At 42.8% G+C, this 14,303-nt stretch overlaps 1 protein-coding gene across 1 annotated transcript in view; it reads right to left on the bottom strand.

Moving 5' to 3' along the window:
- Positions 1–14,303, bottom strand: part of ARHGAP26 (Rho GTPase activating protein 26) — a 416,968-nt gene that overhangs the window by 402,224 nt on the left and 441 nt on the right. The gene's annotated exons all lie outside the window — the stretch shown is intronic.

Raw genomic sequence — 14,303 nt, 5'->3', positions numbered from 1 at the left:
CGGAATCGAGCGTGGGACCTTTCAGCCCGCAGGCCGATGCTCTTTTCACTGAGCCAAACCGGTTAGGGCGAATCTGTACTCTTTTGAACCATCCGCCCTCCCCCATGGTTCCTTGACCTGCCACAGAGCTCCTTCTAAATACCTGAGATGTCCTAACATGAGGCTAGCCAGCACAGCTATGCATGTTGGGGGCAGACAAAGAATTTCAGACCAGGTTTATGTAGGATCTCTATGGGCCTACACAGACTTAATGTGTGGTCCAAGGACCCCCCTCCAGGCAAATCACCTGTGAGGAATGCAGATTTCCATACCTCATCCCAGAGCTCATCCATCAGAATTTCCTGTGAGAGCCTGGGAAGCTTACACACATTCACATCTAAGATCCACTACCTTACAACACGGATAATCTAGAAATGACAATAATGGCATGTTTCAATTATAGGGCACCTACTCTGCATCTGTTTACCCTGCTAAGCACAACACCTACAGTTATCTCATGAATTCTTCACAATAATGTTGTAAGGTGGATATTTATCACCTTTGTACTTATACTGCTTTCTCCAGTTTCACTTCCAAAGGTCAAATCCAAAGGCCTCTGGACATGCCCTCACCTAACTGGCCAGGATGAAACACCTGGTCATAGAGCAAAAGTCTCTCCAATTCTCTTCTACCCACCTGTTCTGCTGAATGTCGATATTCCCCAGGATTTTGGCCTCCATTCTTCTCTCACTCCGTGCCAGCGGTTCTTCACTTTTGCTACACATTAGAATCACCTAGGGAGCTTTTAACCCATTTGTCTTGGTTGCAACCCATGCCCAAGTTGCAACCAAGACAAATTATATCAGAATCTCCAGGGATGAGTCTCAGGCTCCTTCGGTGATTTCAATGGGCAGCTGTGCCCGGGAACCACTGCCTGGGCCTCGAATAGCACCTGGTGAGACCCCAACCTACACCGGTACCCCAGAGCGGCAGCCCTGTGTTCCCACCACCTTGCAGGTGTCTCCCCCTGCATGTCTCCTGGGAACAATTCAGCAAGGACAAGCTGACTTACCTCCATATCCCCGTCAATCACACGGTTATTCTCCTGTGGTACACATTTCGGCCATCACCCCGAGACTCCTACCTCCTCTGTCCACTATGGACTACATGTTCTCTTCAGCCAGCACATCTCAAAAACGCCCTGGAAGCCTGCATTCTCCTCTATAACTTATCAGCGTTTGACTGAATATCCAAACAATAATTCCATTAAGACAGATTTTAAAACAAAGTATACTTACTGCCACTGGCTTTGTATACCCTTGGCACACTGCCACCTACTCCAACACCTGTACCCTCAGCTGGGAAGCACAGCCCACCTTCCCTCCCCTTCCCAGCATGATGGCCAGATGGTTCATTCTCTTGCATGCTTCTGCCTTGGCACAGTGTTACGCTGAATAAAGCTCAAATCACTGATAAGATACGGGATTATTTTACATAATACATTGACAAAGTTGCAACCAAAACAAATTACATCAGAATCTCCAGAGATGAGTCCCAGGCTCCTTAGGTGATTTCAATGGGCAGCTATGGCTGAGAAACCCTACACCTTAGAATCACCTGGAGAAACATATTTTCAATTTAATGATTACTTCAAGACATTTTAGAAAAAAAAAATATTGCTAACCACATCAAACCTATGATTTCAGAATGTCATAAAGTTCCCTTTTTAACAAGTACAGTTTTTCAAAGGAAATAAACAGTAGTAAAGTGGACAAAAATAACAGAGGTGATTTCAAATGCCTGCGATTTGGAACACTGCCTCATTGGACTTGATAAGCCTTCACCTGCCTTTCCCAAAGTTCTCTGCTCCCTCTTCCACAGACCCTTTCAGACTGCTAGCAATCATCCTGCTGTACTTACTTGTGGACTGTCTATGCCTCCCCTGCCTGTAGGCACTGAGCTCCTAGAAAACAGGAACTGTGCCTGTCCGGTCCCAGAAACCCACCACCAGGAGCCTTCCATGCCAATGTGAGCTGTCACAGGCACTGGGCTAGAGACCACAGAGGACAGGTGACATACTAGTAATCCTGTCCTCCACTGGGGGAAGTGCTAAACTCTGCAGAAGAGGCTGACAGAAGAGAGATATCAGACAAAACTCTCTGTTCCCTCTCCACTCCCCAGAAGCTTCACTGGTAGACAAGGTGTGCCTACTGGCCCAAAGTCATGACCTCCAGTCACCAAAGGTAGAAGACTGACCGCCTTCAATAGCCACACTTCCTGAATAATGCACATGCTGCACAAAGATAAAACTCAACTGCACCCTCACTAGGAACACAAACAGGTTCCCTGGGGCTGTAAGTTCAAGTGACTCCTGGTACACTGTGTCTCATTTTAGGGAATGATTTTGTTGTGGCTTTTAATTCCAGAATCAACAATACATACAGAGACTGGGGAGTAGGAAATGGAGAAAACTCTAAGCATTGTTTTACTACAGAGGCCACTCTGTCATAAACTAAATAATGAGCTTCCTTCCTACTTTAAAATCACAATTTATAAAATTCAGCTCACGCGGAACTTTTCAGAAACACTCTTATGAGACTTTTATCGAAATGAAAAAAAATGCATACTCTTGGACCCCGTAGTTCCATTTCTAGGAAGTCGTCTTACAGATCTACTCACTTATGTGCCCATGACAGGTAACACCAGTATGCTCACAGCAGCATTGCTTGTCATGGTAAAAGACTGGAAATCATCTAAATGTTTATTATTAGGGGTGCTCGTTAAATAAACTATGTTATATTCATACAGTGGACTACAATGCCAATGAAATGCTAAAACTAAGTTAGCTCTACATGTACCAATGTAGAATATTATCTAAAGTATAATAAAATAGTGTCACACTGCAAATATATGCAAAACACTGCATATGGCGTGCTACTAAAAAAAATACATAAATATATTTGCTGGCATATGCATAAATTATGTATCAAATATATACAAGAACCCGTAAAATGTTGCCTCCCAGTAGAACTAGGGATCAGGAGACAGTAGGAATTGAAAGGATAAATTCCTTTTTGTCCCTTTTGAATATTACCTACTTACACTTTTTAAAAAGAAACATAGGTATGAATTTAAGTAAAAATGTTTTTTTTTAATTTTATTTGCTCAACTGATAATCATTTTCGACCTGCTGGCCCACAAGTGCAATAATGAAATTCGCAGTCAGGAATCTGTTAAGGTTTTAGTTGTATCTGCTTGACGTCTCAGTGGCACAGAAACTGCCAAGGTTCCACTCGATCTGCCTGGAAATCTATCTGAAGTCTACCTAAAGAACAGGAGGAGCCAGTTCATATTTTCAGTATTCAAAGTGGCCTTGAAAGCACATCTGATAGCAAGATCAGATGAGCTATAAAATCTACCTGTGGTGTCTTTACAAACCATGTGAAATGGGGTTGATTTTGGCTTTTCCTTTGAAGCAGCAGCAGGAGTCAAAGCGTAGCTACTGGCGTGGCCCAGAGAAGCCAGCCAGTTAACAAGGTTTGGTCCAGAATTCCCAAGCCCCTCAAACCTTTGTTCTTCTGGCAAAGAAAACACAGGCATGCACCCACTCTAACCCCAGGAATCTCCTCTTTCTAAATATAGGAGGCCACTGCCCAGCCTCCAAGCTCACCCTCTGCAGCATTCTGTGCCTTCCAACCAAGGTGAAATGAGCCAGATGTAAACATGCCATGACAGCTTCTGGCACACACTGAGGCGCTGTTTTCCTTACTATTTCCTCTCTTTCTCCATACTGGGTTTCTACAAAAATGTGTAAACCCCAGTGACTCTAATTTGTAAACATTCCTCTGGCCACTAATGCTGTTTTCTCACCCTAACAAATGTGATTTCCTTCTCAGTCCCTGAAATTTAATGTTGAAATATCCCATTAGATATGGGCAAAGCCCCATCCCATCACCCATTTTATCTGTAAGCACCTGCAGCTCAGAAAAGATACCAGACAGGCCCAAGGACACGGTCAATTAATTGTAATCTCTCTCTTTCTTCTCTATCTTTCACTTCCACTATCTATGTATCTCTCTCTCTCTCTCTCTCTGTCTCTCTCTCTCTCTCTCTCTCTCTCTCTCTCTCACACACACACACACACACACGCCCACACACACACACACCACACACACACACGCCCACACAGACAGGTACACACACCTACACATTTTTTTTCTATCCCCTCATTTAGAATCCATGTCAGTGCCTAACAGAAAGGCCTGATCTGTTAAGAACACTTCCAGCCCTAACTGGTTTGGCTCAGTGGATAGAGCTTGGGCCTGGGGACTGAAGGGTCCCAGGTTCGATTCCGGTCAAGGGCATGTACTGTTTGTGAGCACATCCTCAGTAGGGAGTGTGCAAGAGGCAGCTGATCAGTGTTTCTCTCTCATCGATGTTTCTAACTCTCTATCCCTCTCTCCTCCTCTGTAAAAAAATCAATAAAATATACTTTTAAAAAAAAGAATGCTTCCATTTTAAGCAAAAAGTTAATTAAGCTTTAGAAATAACCTAACACACTCAAAAGAGCACTAGACAGGTATCAACTGGCCAATCTGATGCAAAGGACCTAAACAATAGATGTCAAAAAGCTTGTAAAAATTGGAGTTTGGCAACAATTCCACTTGGAGGAATCTTCAAGGATTCTGGGAATCTTCTAGCAAACTAGTGTGGGAATACTGGGACTCGCACACAAAGGTGGGTGTGCAAGTAATCCCTGCAGCACTTCCTCTATAGTGAAAAACTGTGACAATCCAAACATCCTGCAATAGGAGGCTAGGTACATAAGCTATATTTGCACATGACAGAACTTTCTACAGTCACTAAAAAGAATTCACTTATGTACATGTACTGACAGGGAAGATTACTAAAACATAGTATTAATTAGAAAAACAAAACAGAGAATAACTCATAGAGTATAATCCCATTTATAAAAAAAACAAATAAGCACAGAAAAAAAGACAAGAAAAAAGCATACTGAGCTGGTGACAGTGGTTAACTAGGAAGGGGGCTTTACTCTGTTCATTTCCATATTCTCTGATGCTTTTATAAAAATGTATTCATAAACCATGTAATTTTTTTTGTCTTTGCATGGTAAGATTAGGTCATTCATTCAAACTGTTCATTTTCCCCTCAAACCTAATACTGCTCCCAAGTCTTATTTCATAAAATAGCACCATCATTCATATAATTGCTCAAGCCAAAAACATTTAAATCATTCTTGACTTCTCTCTTTTTTCTCATAACCCAAATCTAATCAAACAGCAAATCCTATGGACTCTACTTCCAAAAATACCCAGAATCTGACCACCATCTCTGATGCTGCCACTCTAGCCCCAGGTACCATTGCCTCTTACCTGACCTATTAGAACAGCCTCCTAACTGGTCTCCTTGCCTCCATTCCTGCCCCACTATACCTATTCTCCACACAGCGGTCCCAAGATCTCTTAAAAACACAAGTAGGACATGTCACAACCTCCCATGGCCATGGCTGCCCATCACACTTAGAATGAAACCCGGAGTCCTTTCTGGGTCGCAAGACCCCCATAACCTGACTCTTGGACTCCCTGCCTGTTCATTTGCCATTACTCTGCTCCAACCACACTGGTCTCCCTGCCAGTCCTCAAGCACTCCATGCACTGTCCCTCCTCATGACTTCTGCACCTACTACTGCCATCCTAAAAACCCTTACAGTGTAGGCTAGAGCTTAGAGGACATGGTAGAGCAGAGCAGGGCCCCATGTGTGTTAGTGAAAGCCTTCCTTTGATGGCAAGAAATACATAATTTGAAAAATACTGGATTACAGTTAAAAGTTAAAACTAGGGTGAGTCAGAAATGTAAATCTAGAAAACCACTTTGACTGTTATCTCTATATGGGCACCCCTCCCTAGGTTAACTTTTCAAAATGCAGTGGCCTTGACAGGGTAACAAAGTCACCTTCATGGGCTGCTTTCCCCAATTGCTCAGTGGTGATAGGTTCCTCCCTGACCCATTCTCACTTTGTCAAGTCATGGTGTTTGTGATCATTAGCTTACACTGGTCGGAATTTGGACAGCCAGCCTGCCACCTCTGCCCAGAGAGATGCTGGCTGGCCTGCCCAGAGCAAACACTTGAATGTCAGCTTCATAAGAACCACCTTCCTAAGCCCTGGGATCCTGAAACTGACCAGTTAAATGCATCTGAGGTTTGAAGTAAATGGAATTAAAAAGTCCCCAAATGAGGGCTAATGAAGAATACACTGAAGGCTGTTCACTTAACCATCAAAAGTTTTATGAAACAAAGTAAAAGGGGGAGGAGATCCAAGATATAAAATACTGCCCAACAAAAATATCTGAAGACATTTCAGCAAAGAAAATACACCATGGCCAAGAAGCACATGAAAAGATGCTCAAGATCATTCGTCATCAGGAAAACACAAATTAAAACCACAATGAGATACTACTTCACAACCACTAGGATTGCCACAATCAAAAAGACAGTCTAAAACAAGTGTTGGAGATCACCTGAAGAAATCACAACCCTAGTACCCTGAGGGATTTAAAATGATGCTTCTGCTATGGAAAACAGTTTGGCAGGTGTTTGTTGTTGTTTTTTAAATTAAACATACATTAACTATAGAACCTAGCAATTATACTCCTAGTAAGAAGTGAAATGTGAAATGAAAACATATGTCTACAAAAGATATATATACAAATTTTCAATGTAACATTCATAAGAGCCAAAAGCTAGAAAGAACCCAAATGTTCATTAGTTGGTGAATGGGTAAACAAAACAGGATTTACAAAATAGAATGCCCTTCAGTAATAAAAAGAAACAAACCACTGATGCATGCTACATCATGGATGAATCTAAAAACATTATGCTATGCTAAATGAAGATGCAATAGACCACATACAATTCAATTTAACTTAAATTTTCAGAAAAGACAAACCTATAGGGATATTTAGGCTGTCTAACTCTTTGAAGTATTCCCTCTCAGGATCCCCTGAGGTTAGACTTAATCCACTGTCCTACTCATTCATTTATTTATTCAAACATTATTTATTGAGCACCAACCAAGTGCCAGGGGCTCTGACGGGCCAGTGGGAGACAAGAAACTCAGAGAAAGACTCTCATAGGGTTTACATCAAGCTAGGAGAGCCAGACAAAAATAAGCCAACATATAGGTCAGCAAAATAACCTGAACTATTGATATGTACATGAAGAAAATACCAATAGAAGGTATGGTTGACATTGACCAGCTGGGTGGGCAGGGATTCAGCCCGCCTGAGGACACCTCTGATGGAGGCTGAGATGACTAGAAGCAGCCAACTGTGCAAAAGAAGGTTTAGAGCTAAATCTTCCCAGTGGAGGGAAAAGCAAGTGCAAATGACTTGGGGTAAGAAAGAGTTTACCCTGCCCAAGGAATAAAAAAGTGACAGTACTGCCAGAACGTGCTGTGGGGGAGCCTGTGAATATGATGGGCTATCAGTCCTGTGGTTCTGTTACATTATACAGCACAAGGAATTCATCAATTGACTTTCAGTTCATCAAAAAGGCAATTATCCAGGTGGGCCTAATCTAATCACAGGAACCCTTTGAAATCTGGGAGTTTTCCCTGGCCTGAGGCAAAAGGGGAAATCAGAGTTTCAGTGGTCATTCTGAGAACTAAGAGGGCTCTTGCTGGCTTTGAAGATGGAGGAGCCACAAGAGAAGGAGTGTGGCTATCTCTTAAGAACAGAGAATGGCCCCTTCTGACAGTCAGCAAGAGAACGGGGACCTCAGACAGCCACCGGGAAATGAATCCTGTGGACAACTGAAGTGAGGTGGATGGAAGATTTCCCCCCAGAACCTCCAGATGAGAGAGCCTTTTTGTGGGGTGACGCAAATGTTCTAAAATTGGATTGGGGTGTTGGTTGCAGAACTCTAAATTGTACAATTAAAACTGGTGAAATAATTCAATAAAGCATTGGGGAAAAAAACTCCCTAAAAATATGAAGACCTAAAACAAATGACTCCTTTGAAAAAAATAACCATAAACTTAATGTTCTTGAGATACATACCCATGATAAATCAATAGGTTAATTCCGAGTGTTAGTGATCGTTCTGAAGGGGTATAAATGAGGAGAGGGGGAAAAATACCTTTTTATAAATTTAAAAGAGAAAGAATAGTCTTTCTTTTTTTTTCTTTTCTTAATTTTCACCCAAGGATATGTTTTTCATTGATTCTAGAGAAAGAGAAAGGGAGGGAACAAGGGTGAGAGGCAGAGAGAGAGAAACATCAATGTGAGAGAGAAACATTGATCAGTTGCCTCCCGTACCCACACCCACTGGGGATGGAATCTGCAACCTGGGTACTGCCCTGACCAGAAATCAAACTCACGACCCTTTGGTGCATGGGACAACACTCTAACCAACTGAGACACACCAGCCAGGGAAGAATAGTCTTTCTTAATGATAGTTGTTGGTAACTAAAACTCAACAAATAAGATATTCAACCATAAAAAGGAATGAAATTCTGATACATGCTAAAACATGTATGTACCTTGAAAACATTAGGCTAAGTGAAATACTAGGTAAACCAGACACAAAAGGACAAATACTGGATTATTCCACTAATATGAGGTAGCTCGAGTACTCAAATTCATGGAGAGAGAAAGTAGGATAGAGGTTTGCCAGGTACTAGGGGAGGAAATAATGGGGCGTTATTGTTTTGTGGGTATAGAGTTTCAGTTTGGAATGATGAAAAAGTTCTGGAAAAAGATAGGATTGTTCGTTACACCCTGAGTCTAAAATACAGAGAACACCAAATGTGGCTGAGGATGTGCAGCAACAGGAACTCTCACTCATTGTTGGTGAGAATGTAAAATGGTGCAGCCACTCTGGAAGATAGTTTGGCAGTTTCTTACAAAACTAGATATACTCTTACCATACCATCTGATCCAGCAATTGCGCTCCTTGGCATTTACCCAAATGAGTTGAAAACTCATGTCCGCACGTGAAACTACTTTATTCATAATTGCCAAAACTTGGAAGCAACCAAAATGTCCTTCTATAGATGGACACATTCCTGTGGTACATAGGGACAATGGCAAATTGATCAGTGATAAAAAGAAATGAGCTATCACGTCACAAAACAAATGGAGGAACCTTAAATGCATATCGTTAAGTGAAAGAAGCCAATGTGAAAAGGCTACATACTGTATGATTCCAACTATATGACATTCTGGAAAAGGCAAAACTGGGGAAACAAAAAGTTTAGTAGTTGTCAAGGATGGGGCGTAGGAGTGAAGCACTAGGGATTTTAGGGCAATGAAACTATTCTGTATGATTCTATAATGACCAATACCTGTTATTATACATTTGTCCCAACCCACAGAATGCACAACACAAAGAGTGAACCCTAATGTAATCTATGGACTTTAGTTAAAAACATTATATCACCACTGTAACAAATGTACCTCACTACTTGAAGATGTTAATAATAGGAAGGAATAGGTGTGAGAGATTATATGGGAACTCGCTATACTTTCCACTCAATTGTTCTAGAAACCTGAAACTGCTCTAAAAATAAAGTCTATTAATTAGTTTTAAAAGCAGGGAGGAGGAGAGCTTAAGTCTCAGTCAGTGGGTTGAGAACTATAGATTAGATGCAATTTATTCAATCCAATCGAGAGCAGAATGAATTAAAGTGGAAGGACTTTTTTTTTAAGTCAGTTCCCTCTCCTGGGTTGGAAACACAAAGTCACACCTGGGTTTCCCTGGGCCCCGATTCAGTCTTTGGGACCTCGTCTCTACTTAAATCCCCGAGGAAGAAAAGCAACTTACAGAATTCCAATCAAGAACTCTGTGCCTAAAGCTGGTCACCCGCCACCATCGTGGAAAAAAACTATTTAAATTGCACTTCTGATGTCCAGAATAGGTCAATCTACATAGATAGAAATTACATGAGTGGTTGACTAGAGATTGGGGAAGTGGAGTTGGGGGAAAATGGATGACTGCTAATGGGAATGGGGTTTCTTTTTAAAAATATATTTTTTATTGATTTCAGAGAGGAAGGGAGAGGGAGCAAGAGAGAGAAAATCAACGATGAGAGAGAATCATTGATTGGCTGCCTCCTGCACACCTCCTACTTGGGACTGAGCCTGCAACCTGGGCATGTGCAACCTGGGCATCAAACAGTGACCTCCTGGTTCATAGGTCAATTCTCAACCACTGAGCCACCAACCTGGCAAGAATGGGGTTTCTTTTGAGGGTGATGAAAATGTTCAATTGATTGTGGTGATGGTTGTGCAAAACTGTGAATGTACTAACAACCATTCACTTGGATGCTTTAAATGGGTGAACTGTACGGTATGGTGAATTATATCTCAATAAAGTTGATATTTTAAAATGTGTACTTCTGACTCACCTTAGACTATGAGAATAAAGATACCTCATTCTGTCTCAGAGAACAGAAGTCAAATTTAAAGGAGCATTTCCCCAGCAATAGGTTCATAAACCAACTGCCAAGATAGAAACACAGTTCCTGAAGACCCTCACCACCTCTCAAAGGCAACAACCTGATTCACTTTCATTTCTATGAAACTACATTTGTTTTGCCATTGACTCCATGAGATAGCCAGACATGAAGTCCAATACATTCCACAAGCTTTCTCTACACGGCAGAGAGAGGCAGCCAGCACAACCACCGAGGCAGGGAGTTACTCCTGCAAGAAGACTGAAAATTCAAGCTGCCAGAATGTTATTAGAAACACAAAGATATTAGGAGACTTACTTTTTTCTTTTTCTTTTTAACTGTGGTTGTTTTGTTTTGTTTTGTTTTGCTTTGTTTTGTTTGGCATAGCCACAACTTTACACAAACATTACCAGGATTCTTCCCACCAATAGTTAATACATACACCACTGTGTAAGCTACCAACAACTGGCATGAAGGTAGCAGGGGCCTAACTCTTTATATCCAAACCAAATTTACCAACCTTCTACTCGTAAGTGACTTTTGCTCCAAGTTTTGACACCCCTGAATGCTGGAAGATGATAACTATCACTAATTGAGCAGTGCTATGTACCAGCTCAAGCAAATGTATTTTCTTTATACACAATGTATCATTTAGATCTCACAACCACTCTAGGGGGTGAATATGGCTATTCTCATATTACATAGGAGGAGCTCCAGCTTAGTGACTTGCCCAGAGTCGCCCAGTATGTGATGGGGTCAAGATTCAAACCCAGGAAATCCTAAATTTCTTAATTCTGTAAGTCCCAAATTCATCCTGACCCTCTACTGTCTCTATGAGAGAGAGAGAGAGAAGTATCCTCTTCATTGAGACACTGATTAATCAGGTCAAGGAAAGGGTCCTGGGTGGATAAGTGCCCACAGAAAAGGCCTGAACAAATCAGCATAGAAAAAGTGACTGGGAGGCTCAAAGGCACTACTGCACATCAAATGAGAACTATCTCCAAAGCCAGGATTTTTAAAAATGTAGGTCCCGAATCATCTTATTGCTTATCTTCTATGTGTCCTGACCAGAAGTTTGGACTCCAGGGAAAGACTGTAAGTTCATTTTATGGAGTCCATGGTGTTTACCAGATTTTCAAGGGGACTCTAGAGAAAACTGACCTAGTGGACAGTTTTGCTTCAGGATTAAGTGCACAGGCTTTGGAATCAGACCACTTTAAATATACTTATTTGCTGTGTTGCCTTGGGCAGGTTACTGATCTCTCTGATCTTCAGTTTCCTCGCGCATAAAGTGGAAGCAGCAATAACAATGACCTCGCTGAACCTTGGCAATCCCTAAAGGCCAGTTTTATTGCCCATATAAACACACAAATAAAACTTAAATCTAAAGATCTATAAATACTGATTATAAAATAAAGCCATAAAATTTTAGAGCCGGAAGAAACTATAAATCATCCAAACCACTGTTACTTATAAATTATGTACTTATTTTTTAAAATACTACCTTTACATTTACAGTAGGGATAAATATCACCCAAAGGAAAACAATACACAAATACTAATACAGTAGTAGTATATACAATGTAGCAAGCACCTAATGATAATGGAATGCCTTAAGTCTGGGATTTCATCCTCTTACAGTGGTTCTCAACCTTCCTAATGCCGCGACCCTTTAATACAGTTCCTCATGTTGTGGTGACCCCCAACCATAAAATTATTTTCGTTGCTACTTCATAACTAATTTTGCTACTGTTATGAACCATAATGTAAATATCTGATATTCGGGATGTATTTTCATTGTTCGTGACCCACAGGTTGAGAACCACTGTAAGAGGTCACATGACCTGTCCAAGTAAGTAGTAGTAGTAGTAGTAGTAGTAGTAATAGAACTACATATTCAGAGATTAGAACACTTAGTTCCATGTAAGACTTTCCCCCAAGTTACAGGGCTGGTCAATTCCATTACACAACTTCAATAACTCTTAACCCCTATCACTGCATTATTTCCTCCTACCCGAAGAATTCTTACACACACACACACACCAATTACAGCAGTCAAATAAACTACCAGCCACACACTTGCACCCTCTTCAAATTCAAGACCAGATACAAAATCAAAATCCTAATTCCAGAAGGCTTGGTCCATAGGGTCCATTCTGGGTAAGTGGGATGGGGCAGGATTAAGAGCTCTGCATCAGCAAGCACTCCATCTCCAGCTCAGACCAAGTGGGGGTTCCAAACTAAGCCCGGCTGCTAGTGTGGCTCTGGACTAGTGAATCCCCCAAGCCTGTTTTCTCATTTGTAAAAAGAGTAACAGCACCTGAGATAATTCTACTGAGTCCCTGTAGCCCCAGGGGCTGAGTATTCACTGCTCCATCCTCCATGCCCAGGGCAGTACCCAGCACACAGGCACAGCATTGAAATGTTCACTGGATAAAGCAGAGGCCTGATTAAAGGCCTGAGATTCGATCAAAATCGGTGGGGCCCAATCTATAAATGGGCTCCTAACTTACTCCAAACCAGGGGTCAAGTATTTCCTGAACCCGGGATGGCCCTGATCATTGACAAAGGAAGAATCTGTTTACATGCTTCAGGTCACAGTCTCCAGCCTCTGAGGAGCCTCATCAGTCACAGTTCTACGTTTATTTCACCCCCAAAAGATTGGCACCTGCTGCCCTGGGGTTCCATTGTCTCCCTCTTCATTTTTAGAAATAAAAGGCTCACAAAATGACATCTCAGGCACCTGCCTTCCGTAAATTTCCTTTAGTGAGGCTGGGGAAATTCTGTTAGGTCCTTCATCTGCCAACGCAACCTTTCTCGGCTGAAAGGTATTGCCTACGAAGAAATCCATCACAGAGACAGGAAAAGTGAAGTCAAAGACAATTCCCCTCTCTGCCTTCACATTATTCCTGATTCTCAAAACTAAAAGATGGGCTGGACTACTTTTAAAGGGACGGCCTGAAAAAGCACCCAAAGGATCTCACAATCTCAGATGCTCATCCCCAGGCCACTCTTGTTTGGCCGGAAGGAGCAACTCTCTGGCTCTGCAAAAAGGGTCAAGGGAAAATCATACACAGAATGCAGATTTCACTTCTTCCCCCCACCGCAAGGAAACAAGCAAAAGTGGTTTTCAAAAGGTTCCAGAATCTTGAGGAATAAGTTTAAACTTCTCTTTTCTGATCGAGAACCGAGGGCATTCCTTCTCAGACCTTTGACGTTTCAAGGATAGCGGGAGAGGTAAGAAGGAGAGCAAGGGAGCGGAAGGGGGGAGCGTCAGGATGTGTTCCTTCTATTTTTAAACACTCGCCCACGGTTCAGAGTAAAGGAACACTCGGGCTCTGGAGCCCCACCCCTATCACCTCCTGTTAAGCCCAAGAATCAGGACCTGCCTCCGTACCGGTTCTGATTCTCGATGCGGCGTTTACTGGCCGCCAACCCTCCAAAGAATCCCGGGCTAAGCAACCATTGCACCCAGCCCTTCTCGCGTGCCTTTCGGACAACCCGGCGGCCCCGAGCAGCCTGAAGCTGCGTGCCGGGAGCGAAGCAGTCCCAAGCCGCCTTTTCCCGAGGGGAGGCAGCGCCCCCTGGGCAGGGGATGCTCCATTCCCACGCTGGGCACTCAGGGGTGAGCAACTCTTCCCCGAGGAAACCGGAGCCGTGGGCGCGAACGTTTCCCACAGGCTGCGGCGCCCCGGGCACCGCCGTCCCACTTCCGGGGACACCTGTGTGCCGCGCACACCCACCGCGGAGCCGGGGGCACCCCCAGCGCTCGGCCATCCCCAGACCCTTCCAGAACGCACGGGGCCAGGCGCCCCTCTTTCCTCGCCGGAGAGTCGCGGGCTCGCCC

This window comes from Myotis davidii, unplaced genomic scaffold (genome assembly GCF_000327345.1).
Source record: "Myotis davidii unplaced genomic scaffold, ASM32734v1 scaffold89, whole genome shotgun sequence".
Taxonomy (NCBI): Eukaryota; Metazoa; Chordata; class Mammalia; order Chiroptera; family Vespertilionidae; genus Myotis; species Myotis davidii.
This window is presented reverse-complemented; position numbering and strand designations above follow the sequence as displayed.